This window comes from Ursus arctos, unplaced genomic scaffold (genome assembly GCF_023065955.2).
Source record: "Ursus arctos isolate Adak ecotype North America unplaced genomic scaffold, UrsArc2.0 scaffold_37, whole genome shotgun sequence".
Classification (NCBI taxonomy): domain Eukaryota; kingdom Metazoa; phylum Chordata; class Mammalia; order Carnivora; family Ursidae; genus Ursus; species Ursus arctos.
Window position 1 is genome coordinate 14,850,432 of NW_026623053.1, and position 12,591 is coordinate 14,863,022.

Below are 12,591 nucleotides of genomic sequence, written 5' to 3' on the forward strand. Positions count from 1 at the left end.
TCAGCACACTTTACGGCCACGTTCTGGGCTGGTCACCTCTCGAACAGATTAATAAACTCCGAAACGAGTATGCGTATTTAACAGTGATCGCGTCTAGCTTTACCTGGTGCCTTTCCTTATTCCCCTTGCCTCTGCTGTTTGACCCAGGTCAGGAAACTCAAGCCACTGAAAGATTGGGAGAAATTCAGTTTTAACTAAAATTAAACATTTCCCTAACCCCTGTGTCCCCAAAGCCCTGTGTCCTCTCAGGGCGGGGGCGGGGGGGGGGGAAAGAAGGGGGAGGAGGAGTTGTGCACAATGAAGAAATGCTGGATATTATCTGATTGAACCCTGAAAATGCTGTATTTTGCTTTGCTGGATGCTTTCATCGACTTCTCTTTCAAGCTGCTTACTCAAATAGGGTGCTCTGAAAGTCTGCCTTCAGAATTAATCACATGTTCATGTAACAGCCATCTAGGTGTATCCCCCAAAAGACAGACTAAATTCTAGGTCTCCAACCTCACTTTTTCTACAAGAAACTACACTTACACAGGAGGGATGGACACCACCTAAAAGACTTTTTAGTTATCCAAAGGTAAGCTGACTACTTTATGGATTTTTTCATTCCCTTTCCTACCGAACCCCAGAGATTAGAATCAGGGAAAAAGATTCGTAAATGGCATGCAAAGTCATTTCCATATTTTCCATATTTTAAATTTTACATTAGATTGCATTCAGGTTCTTCATTTAAATTGAACAAAAGAATGTACAAGTTTTACAGGTATTGTATATTTTGTACACAATCCTCTACAGCTTTTCCACTTTTCCTCTCCTTCCAATAGCCCTCGCTGCTCTGCATGCTAGGGGAGAGATATGAAAGGAAGCGACAGCGAAATCCAAGCCGAGAACAAAGAGTAGAATAGGCAAGGCGCTGCTGCTACATGATGGAAAGAAACAGACAGGGGCACTTGGTGGAGTAAGAACCAGAGGAATGTTCCAGAGGAGCGGTCAGTAAGAAACCTTTGGTGAAACTTCTGTTATCCTGAGAGGAAGTTCTCTGCCAGCATGGTGATTAGTTGGCACCGTCAGCATAACCCTTCAATAGGAGCCGCAGCAACTGGGGTAAAGTCTTGACTTGGCCAGCCTCAAGGCGCTGTTGTCCAAATTTCCACAGCAGCTTCATGATGACAGGAGCCCATCATCCTGGGACACCACCCCCCACCCCCCCAGCGCCTGGCACCTAGTATGTGCCTAATAAATAGTTCCTGGGAACCTGGTGTGCAACCCTGAGCCATGGCAGCCTCCACGAGGGTTTGGGGCATGTCTGGACTTGTCTGAAAGGCTACAAGAAGGGTCTATTTGCTTGAGGACCTGGGGAACGTCCCCAAAGAGAAGTCACTCGAAGAGTGTCTGGCAGATCAGGCTGGTCCAGAATAAAACCGCAGAGGCCAGTGAAGGAGGCAGTCAGGCATTCTGCAGGGTATTTGTCTCTTGGCTTTGTCTCCCCATCCAGCCATGGTAAGTGTTCACGTCCTGGGAGCAGGAGCCCTAAAGCAAAAGCTGAAGGACTGACTGTTCGTCTGTGGCAAAGAGGGAAATGGAGATGCCATACCGAAAGGGAGGAAGGCCCTTCTCCCAGCTCTGCTTGATCCCCCATGTAGCCAGGAACTGCTCTGGCCTATTCAGCGATCTCCTCCAGGGGCATGATGGATAATGGGATCACCAGGAGAGAGATGGTCTGAGGTGGCCTGAATAGGGGCCCTGGTAGGCCGCGGCTTTTAGCGTTTGCCACTTTGGGGTCTATTGTAGACCTCAGAATTAGATAGCCTTGAATGAAAAGAGGAAAGATAATACTTGGTAGCTGGCTGAAATTTTTCTGGCGAAAACTTCTCTGCAGATACACCTGACACTCATAGGAGTAACTAGGAGGGAACTTACAGAGGCCTGGAGATCTATAGCAGCAGGTGGGGAAGTGGCGGTCAGCAAAATACAGAAAATTGCGTACCCATCTCCCAGAATGAACATATTAACCCGGGACTTTAAATCGCAGGACTGGGTAAATTTGGCTTACTGGACAACTAATGTTTCAATCGTTTTAAAGTTGTAACTAGTCTAGTTGTAACTAGAGCAATAGTCTATGAACAAGTTCTGGTGACTGACGGCCTTCAACCATTCTAGATGATTTGGTTGCACAATGTGGGCAGTTTAGAAGGGTATTCAATCCCTCGCCACCCTTCCTGCTCAGCAAGGGCGCCTATTAATCAACCAAGGTCCCTCCGATCCACTTGGGGCTGCCATCACCACACTTGGTGAAGGAGCCTGAGATAGTGTGCCTGGCAAAAAGCACAGTGTGTGATTACACAGAGGGGTGCAGACAGGCTGGAGCCATGTGCAGGCTTGGAGGCTGAGCCTCAGAGTGGCAAACCCCAAGCTACGTGTTAAAGTATATTTGTTTTCGTTATTTGCCCATTAATTTGTGGCATTATAATATTAAAATGCTTTTCATATTTATAACTAAAACAAATTAATGTCCATATCATTTAATTACAATAATACTGTCTTCCAGGGTACATCTGCAGGACAAATGCCATCATTTTCAAGCATGTGGTTGAGTCAGGGAGAAAGAAGCATGTTGAATTTCCTTGCCTTAGAATGTGAACTGAAAGGGATCCTAGTGGTCACTCAGACCAACTTCATCTTCCTACAGATGAGAAAACCAAGGTCCCAAGGGGTTGGACATCAGCTCTTAAGTAAGAAGTCTCTGGTAAGTAGGAGAGGGAACCTCAAATGCCTCTGCCTTCTCGACTAGAAAAAGAGAGCACTCACTCTCATCCTGTTATGTATTTGGGTCTTTTTTTTAATTGAGGTAGAAGTGACAAAACATAAAATTAGATCATTTAAAGAGAACAATTCAGTGGCACTTAGTACACTCGAATGTTGCATAACCACCGCCTCTGTCTAGTGCCAAAACATTTTCACCCTGCCAAATGAAAACCCTGTACCCCCTAGGCAGTTACTCCCCAGGTCCCACCTCCCCCCCGCCCCTGACCACCACCAGTCTGCTTTTAATCTGGCTAGTCCCCATAAGTGGAACCTGGGACATGGGATCTTTTGTGACTGCCTTCTTTCACTTGGCATGTTTTCCAGGTTCATCCATGTTATACTTTATTCCTTTTTACGGTTGAATAATATTCCATTGTATGGACGTACCACTTGTGTTTATCCATTCATAAGCTAGTGGACATTTGGGTTGTTTCCACCTTTGGTTATTTTGAGTAACGCTGTTATAAGCATACATATGTGAGTATTTGAGTATCTGCTTTCAATTCTTCTAGGTATATATTCGGGAGTGGAATTGCTGGGTCATATAGTAATCCTATGTTTAACTTTCTGAGGAGCCACCAAACTGTTTTCCACGGCAGCTGCACCATTTTACATTTCCACCAACAATATGGAAGTGTGGGAGAGTTCCATCACTTCCTTTTTTTTTTCTTTTCTTTTTTTTTAGAGAGGGAGAGAGAGGCAGTGGGGAGGCGCAGAAGGAGAGGAAGGGAGAGAATCTTAAACAGGCTCCACACCCAGTGTGGAGCTTGACGTGGGGCTAGATCCCACAACCCTGAGATCATGACCTGATCAAGAGCTGGACACTTAACTGACTGAGCCACACAGGCGCCCTCCTTTTTTATCTCTGATAAATACTGTCTACATTTCCTTTGCTCTTTCAGTGTCCTGCTATCCCTGAGGTTCCCTCTCTCCAAGCTGCTACCCGAACATTCTTCCTTGTGTTTTTGCCATGACACATCAAGAGGTTGATCGTTACATTGAATGACCTGAATATGAGCAAGAGCTATCTTATTTGCAACATTTGCCACATTCCAGGCACTGTGCTGAAGTGTTACAAATATTACTTCCATTAATTCTGATGACACCACCAAGAAACAGGTACTACTATTATTATTCCACATTGTAAAGATGATGAAAAGGGGGACATAGAGAGGCTAAAGAACTTGTTCAAGTCACAAAAGAGAGTATGACCGCACTGGACAAAATCAGAGGATGCCAATGTAGTAAGATCAGGGGGAAAATCATTTGGGGCCACTTGCTTGGCATAGCAATGTTTTCGCCCTTAAATACTCTTTTTTGTTATACCTCTTAATTATAACACTCTGCAGTGACAATTTTAATTATTGGTTCCCTTCCTGATATTTTGTGCAGAAGGGAGATAAGCAAAACTTACCATAAATTATTTAGTCAACTGCATTAAGAGTAATCTTCCAAACCTCCAAACTACAAATTAGGATTTGCTCCTTGCTCCATTCTACCAATCATGTCCCAGTGATTCCAGGAATCCCACATAAATCCAGTGATATACAGTCTGTTGACACTAGTCAAGTAGTCCTTGGTAATAAGCCACACCTCAGTCCACTTCCATGGCTTACCCCTCAGGACACAGAAAGTGCATTTAATTTAAATGGAGCTGGTAAAACAAGAGAGTGCCAGAAGGGAATTTATGCTCTAGCTCACTGCTATGAATTGGGTTTAGAGAAAGGTGCATACGATTATGTCCCATTCCTGTGAGTCAAGCCATCCTACTCCTTTCCAGATCTAGGGGGATGGCAAAGAAAGTGACTTTCTATATGGGTTCTTTTTTTTTTTTTTTTTTTAGAGGAGAGGAGGGGTAGGGGCTGAGGGAAAAAGAATATTAAGTAGGCTCCACACCCAGCACAGAGCCTGACCTGGTCTCGATCTCATGACCCTGAGATCATGACCCGAACCTAAATCAAGTTGGAGGCATAACCGACTGGCCACCCAGGCGCCCCTATATGGGTTCTTAATTGCTTTAACATATGGAGAAGCTTAAGCCTCTCTCATTTTATCTTTGATAATTCAGCCAATGTGCAGATTCGGGGAAGTGTGAAATATCAGGAATCTTCATTAATATTTTCCAATTCAACTCCTGCTTAAGTTGAAAACATTTTAAAAGCATTTGCTCTGGCTAAAAACGTGACACTGATCATAAAAATACAGCAGGGTCAAGTTTATATTAATATGGAGTACTTTAAAGAATGTTTTATGCTTAATTTCATAAAGCCTTTTCTAAAAGTGTTTTCATTCATTAGAATCTCACATCTTAATGTATCATATTTTTTTAAGATTACATTTATTTGTCAAAGAGAGAGCACAAGCAGGGGGAGCAACAGGCAGAGGGAGAAGCAGGCACCCCACTGAGCAAGGAGCCCAATGCAGGACTTGATCTCAGGACCCCGGGATCATGACCCACGCTGAAGACAGACGCTTAACAGACTGAGCCACGCAGGCGTCCCTTAATGTATCATATTTTTAAGAACGTTTTTATTTTAGAGTAGTTTTAGATTTATAGGAAAGTTGTGCCCCATGCCCAGTGCCCCCTATTAATATATGATTTAGTACAGATATGGTATATTGTCACAATTTATGAACCAATATTGATACATTATTTTTAACAAAAGTCCTTATTGTATTCAGATTTCCTATGTTTTTACCTAATGGCCTTTTTCTTTTCCAGGATCCTGTTGAAACTGCCCAGTGGTTGAAATGAGTTCACAGTGTTTTTAGGAAAGTGTAGACCAAGACAGTCTTTCCAGTCCTTGGGCTTCTGCAGAAACTTCCAGTGATTCCCCAGGGTAGGAAGGAATGGATAACAATAGAAAGAACATGTCTTCTTCCCATCCTAACAGCCCGTTGTGGTGGCTGAAACTTGGTGGCACAGTTGAGAGACCCTCTCTGTACAACCAGGGGTCTCTGGGGTTCGGGTCACTAATCCCTCCCCTCTCCTCCCTCTTCCAGCCTGACTATGAAATGAGTGAGTACTAAAGGCTCCAGCGACCTGGGGCTCACTGTTTTAACAGACCTCGATTTCGTTCCCGTATTTACCTCCTCCCTAGCTCCAGAGAAGCCTGATTGGTCTAAGGCAGTGTGTCTCAAACATTAGCATCCATCAGAACCACCTGTCAAGCTTCCTAAAGCACACATTACTGGGCCCCACCCCCAGAGTTTCTGATTCAGTAGGTGTGGGTGGGGCCCAATAATGTGCCTCTCCGACGGTTCCCAGGAACTGCTTCTGCTGGTCTGGGTCACAGGTCGAGATCCACTTTTCTAAGCCAATCCGTTCCTGACATTACCCTGGCAACTGTTAGTCCAAGGGGTGGGCAGGTGACCTTAACCAGGCTAATCCAGTGGTTCTCACCCTGCCTGTACATCAGACTGACTTGGGAACTCCTAAAAACTACCTCTAACCAGGGCCCACCCCAGACAAATAAATTAATATTTCCAGTGATAAGGCCTAGGTATCCAGCAGTTTGAAAATTAAAATAGCAAGTAAATAAATAATACATCATTATCACCATCACCAATGAATAAACAATAAATTAATTTAAAAGTCAATCAATTAAAATGAAATAATAGCAATAAATAAATAAATAATAAAGCACTCCTGATGATTTTAGTGTGTAGCAGTATTGAGAACCACTGGTCTGCTTGAACTGAAAAGAATTTATATTGGAGGGAGAGGTCTCTCTGTTTTTCTTTATGCCCAATGTGGAGAAAAGCCACAGGCAGCTTTGTGGCCTCTGGCAGCCATTTAGTCACCGTCAGGATGAAGCCAACACCAGGAAGGCGGAACCGTGTGTTGAAAGAACTTGGGACCTTGGTGACATCAGTGAGTGGCTTATCTTACTGTTCTGGGAATCTGTCCTACCTCTGGATTTCTAGTTATGTGAGAATGTGAGATAACACATTTCCTCATTTTAAAAACCAATTCAAGTCATGATTTTCAGCAACTAGTACTGAGAAGCATTCTAACAGGTGACCCAGAGAAATGGTCTTCCCGTAGCTGTCATAAATGGCATCTATTCTTAAAGACACCGCGGCTCAGTGTCACCCCTCTGTACACTCCAGGGGACTAGATTCCTTGTCAGAAATCTGACTCACGGAGACTAGACAGATGGGGTAGCAGGACAGTTCTGGGATAGTCTGTGACTACGCGCCTCTCCCTCTCCAGACTGCATGTTTCCAGCTCCAAAATTCTGTTGTCTTCTCCCCAACAGAGGAAATGAACAGGATGAGAAAAGACCTGGCATTTCACCTTCTGTTAAAAATAATTAGTTTTCTCTATCTACCTAAGTGAATAATCTCATAATAGTCAAATTGGAGGTTACAATTATATTCTTCATGAGCTGTTTTCTTAAATTGCAAATTTGTTTTCAGGCAATAATTCCTTTTTTATATTTATAATAGGAAAATGTGAGTAAAACATAAATATTCAACACTGGGGGCTCGTTGGAACAAAGTAAGTGTCCAGCAAATGTTTATTGCATAAATTTAGTGCAGTTGGTTACACAACTGAATGTAGAGTAAGAGTCCCTTTTTGAGAGAGAAAAAGAGAGAGACTGAGACCAAGATGTTATTAATAATTATTTCTGAGTAAGTGGGATTATGAAAGTTTTGTTATGTTCTATTGTTTGTAGTTTCTAATTTTTCTCTAATGGGCACATATTATTTTTGTAAAAACAAAGAAATCTATCATTCTAAAGGATAAGGGATGTTTTTCCTATATAAAACAAATCTTTAATTCTTCCATGTGCTGGTCATTGGCCTGCCAGTGCCAAGGACCATTCCCACCATTCTGTGCAGCGCTCTGTTGGAGGTGGCTAGAATCCTGTGAATTGCATTTCCCAGACTCCCTTGCCAGCTGGCCAAGTTAGATGCTGCCAGTGGGAAGCACTGGTGGGAAACTGGATGAAATGATGGAGAGACACCCTCCCCTTTGTTATAAGCTTCTGGCAGTGGCTGTGACTGTGACCAAGAGCTAGGGGCTCCAGTAGCCTTCAGCAGTTCCAGCAACAGCATTGGTGGCTGGGGCAGTGGCCAGGTCCAACAGTATCAGCAGCTTCGCTGTGTCAGAGGCCATCACCCCCTCCCTTCCTCCCCTCCAGCATTAGGACTGGTCCTGACTTCCTGCAGATGCTTACCTCCAGGCTACCACACCTCCCCTTTTTCGTTCCTCTAATCTTCCATTTGTAACTGATTCCTTAAGTTGAACTCCCTCTGTTTGAAATACCTAGAATGATGTCTGTTTTCCCAGTTGGACACTGACTGATATGCCTACGTACTCTCAGTTCCTCCATCAAATTCACCAATAACTCCTCTACTGCCAAACTGTAACTCGCAACCTCTCGTCTGCTCCCTATCTCCATTGCCAAGACCAGTCCAGACCACCATCGTTTCCCAAGCGCATTACTGCAGCCTTCTCTCGGGTCTCCCTTCTTTTACACTTGCCCTACAACAATCCATTCTCTACACACAAGCTAGAGAAATCTTCCTTAGGCATAAGTAAGATGGCATCACTCCCCTTTGTGAAACCCCTGCCTATAAAATAAAGTCCGAACACATTACCATGGCCTACGAGGCCCCAATGACCAGGTCATCATTGTGCCTTGTCTTCTTCACTCACTGTGATCCAGCCACACTTTTCTTTCAGTTCTTGAAACAAGCTGAGCTCTTTCCTACCTCAGTGATACTGCATATGTGGTATACATTCTGGAATGTGGTATACTCTGGAATACATTTTTCCCTACCCTGCAAAAGGTAACTTTTTCTGATCATTTCCTACATCTTATTTCTTCAAACAGGCCTTCTTTATCACCCTAATGAAAGTAGGCTTTGCCCATCTCAGCTCTTTGTTTATTTCCTTCAATAGTGCCTATCAAAACTTGACTTTTTTTTTTTTTGGTCTGTTTTACATCTATTTCTTCCAGAAGTCTGAAGGTAGGAACGTGTTCACCATAGTATTTTCCAATGCTCAGCACAGTGCCCAACACAAATCAGATGTTTGCTATCCACTGAATGACTGCACTGCATATTTGTTTCTTTTTTTTTTTTTTTTTAAGATTTTATTTCTTTATTTGACAGAGAGACAGCCAGCGAGAGAGGGAATACAAGCAGGGGGAGTGGGAGAGGAAGAAGCAGGCTCCCAGCGGAGGAGCCTGATGTGGGGCTCGATCCCAGAACGCCGTGATCACGCCCTGAGCCGAAGGCAGACGCTTAACGACTGTACCACCCAAGCGCCCCTTAAGTGTGTTTCTAAATTCATGTGTAGAACTCAAGAAAATCTGATTTTCTCAATAATGTTTTTCATTGTTGGATGTTTACTTTATGTTTCTATAGAGAATAAGCCAAAAGTTAATTAAAATCTAAAAAATAGGAAGAAAAAAGTAAACATTTTGGAAAAACAGACCAAATTGACAAAAGATAAAGAGCTGAAAAATCTTCCCATGATGCAGTTGTAAAACGTTCTACCAAATCTGATTTGGTCCAAATTCTTCTGTGGACAAATTTGGTTTCGCCTGAGTTGATTTAAGCCCATTAGCTAAAGCTGATTCAGTTATCCAGCCTGGGTTCTGAGTCTCTTTTAAGGCTACATGAAGGTCAAGTAGAGAATTTCACGTAGGATCAGACCTCATTCTTAAAACACTTTCAACTCCTGCGTTCTTACATCCTTCAGTCAGGCCTTCATTTGTTGAATCAGTCAGTCAAATATTTTTTTGCATGGTTTCCCTATGCCACATACTCTGCTAGGGACAGGATACAGAGGTAAACAAGACAGACAGGATTCCTGGACTTTGGAGGCTTACATGCAAAAAGGAGACAGACAGTCAACAAGGAAACACATAAGTAAAGAACAATAATTTCGGGTAGTGATTAAGTGCTATGGGAAAATACAACAGGAGAATGTGATACATGGTGGGAGGGCACCATCAAGTCAGCGGTCAGAGAAATCTTCCCTAAGAAGGCCCCACCAGCAAGGCCACATTGAGACACGAACATGCCAAAATTATGGTGTCTACTTTCATTCCCACCCCCCAGGTAATTAAAAATGTAAAAAGCCAACCAAGTAAAATAAGTGCAAAGCAAGTCAACAAAGTTCTGATCACCCTACCTCCTACCCTCAGTGACAACTACTTGAATACTTGGGGGAAATATCTAAAATCAAATTCATTCCAAAATATTTTCTCATTTTTAGGGCTCTTCTTTGGCTGAGTCTCCAAGTATACTTTTAATCTGTTTACTGAGTTCATCTAGCACTTAGAGCCATCTATGCAAAAACCTAAGGAGAACGTATTCCAGGAAGAAGGGAGAGCAAACGCAAAGCCGCGGATCGAGAACTTGGTGCATACAGCCTGCGGACCGAATGCAGTTCCACTGACACATTCTTTGTATATTGTCTGTGTTACTTCCACACTTGCGTGACAGTCACCAAGAGGGACCATCTCCTTTAACTTTGCTCCTTCCCGTAGGCAACTTGTCTGCCTCCCCGGAGCACAGCCCATCACCATAGTACGACAGCACAATAGCTACCATGTCAGACAAAACCTGAAGTACTGAGTGGCCCACTACAGAAAAAGTTGGCTGATCCATGAATTTTATTTGTTTTTAATTTATGAAGTAAGATCAAGAGCTGGTGGAGAATTTTCAGTTGCAGAGGGAGCATGATTTCCTTTTCCCTTTTTAAAAGGTGACGATAGCAGCTCTGCAGAGACTGAGTGGGGGACGCTGGGCGTGGCAGAGACCAGGTAGAAGCTTTGGTGGCAGTTGTGGTGAGTCCCTGGGGCTGGGACTTGGGTGGGAACAGTAGGTGTCAAGTCTCTGGATGCGCCAATCCTTCTGTAGCTACAACATGGGCTTATTTTTCTCCCGAAAGTGCTCAAGGTATCCTTCCCAGTGTCTAGCTCTTATCAGTCAAAAAAGATGCCTTTCGAGTCGTCCCATTTGATTCATCCTCTTCTTTGAGAGGCCTTTGAGGCACTTCTGCCCATTTCGGGCCTTCACGGGCACCTCTGGAACTCTGGCATCCCATTTCGTTCCCGGATGCCTTGGAAGTCCACCAGGGTCTCTGCCAGCTGCCTGAGCCATAAGAAACACAATGCGGACGTTGGTGTCACTCTCCAGCTTCTCCTGGTGACAAGCTGCTGAGAACCCTGGGATGCTAATGGCAGAGTGCTGGTGCTATGTCCCCCTCTCTGGTCCTTCTCACAGGGCACAGAGCCTTCCAGGGCTCTGCTGATACGTGCCTACCTGCCTGGGCATCCCTGCTCAAGAGCTGACACGTTAGTCAAAGCAGGCCTGCGTCTCTTTAGTGTGACCCAGAGCAACGTGACCTCCTTTCTCTAATTTGAGAACTCTGAGTCTGCTGCCTGTCTGGTGGCTGTCTGGGTCCCCACTGTATCTGCTTTCTTCTGAGTGTTGGCTCCTACTGTCAAGGCGAGGTGAGTGGGCTGTGGGAGGTGACAGAAGCTGAAGTTGTTGACAAAACTTCCTGGACGGAGTGAGAGTGGCTGGTTTCTGCCCTATCTCATTTGTTCACTCTCAACTGCATTCAGATTCAATTCCATTTTTAAAGATTTTTATTTATTTATTTATTTATTTATTTATTTATTTAGAGAAAGAGAGAGAGAGTGCGCACGGCAGGGAAGGGTAGAGGGAGAGGGAAAGAATCTCAAGTAGACTCCCCGCTGAGTGCAGAGCCCCATGTGGGGCTCAATCCCAAGACCCTGAGATCATGAGCTGAGCCGAAATCAAGAGTTAGCCACTTAATGACTGAGCCACACAGGTGCCCAGTAAAAAATAAATTGCTTTTCTCAAATTATTGTGGATTTAAGTGGGAATCTTCAATTTGGGGACTGCCTAAAAATGCCTTTGTTTTATAAGTCTGAATGCAAATCAGATGAATGCAGAGCCTGGGAGCTACCATGAAATAGTATTAACAACAAAAAAAGAAACCTTTATAGGGTCTATTTAGCTCATTTTATTCATTAAAAAGAAAAGAAAGGAGGGAAGGGAAAAATTTAGGAAAGTAAATGGAATCCTGTCTTACTAAATATGGTGGAGCTACTCCTGAGTGCCCCTTCATTTTTCAAAGTTCTTTTTTTTTTTTTTTAAGATTTTATTTATTTATTTGACAGAGACAGCCAGCAAGAGAGGGAACACAAGCAGGGGGAGTGGGAGAGGAAGAAGCAGGCTCCCAGCAGAGCAGGGAGCCCCATGTGGGGCTCAATCCCAGGACCCCGGGATCACGCCTTGAGCCGAAGGCAGACGCTTACTGAGCCACCCAGGCGCCCCCATTTTTCAAAGTTCTATGCCTCATTCAGTTATTTTTTAAAAAATTGTGGCTAAGGGACACCTGGGTGGCTCAGACGGTTAAGCATCTGCCTTCGGCTCAGGTCATGATCTAGCGAAATGGAGACAAACAGAAAGTGAATACCCAGGTGATTTTTAAAAGATAAGAATTGTTTAGAGGCTGCTTGCTTCCAAGAAGGCTGAGTGGCTTAGAGAATGATCTGGGAACTTCAGTATACTGCCATGTTTTTGATAAACATGAGGTGAATTGTTTCAAGGGAGAGGTCAGAAAAGCCAGTGAGAGGAAACAATTCTGGAGTTCGCATGGCTGGTCCAGCTTCTTCGGGAACCTCAAGGGCCCAGAGAACTAGGCTGACAAAGGCAGGGAGGTGCAATGAGATGGACAAAGGCCATGTGGACTTCAGCTGTGAGGTTAGTCTTCATCTGAGAGTGAAAGTG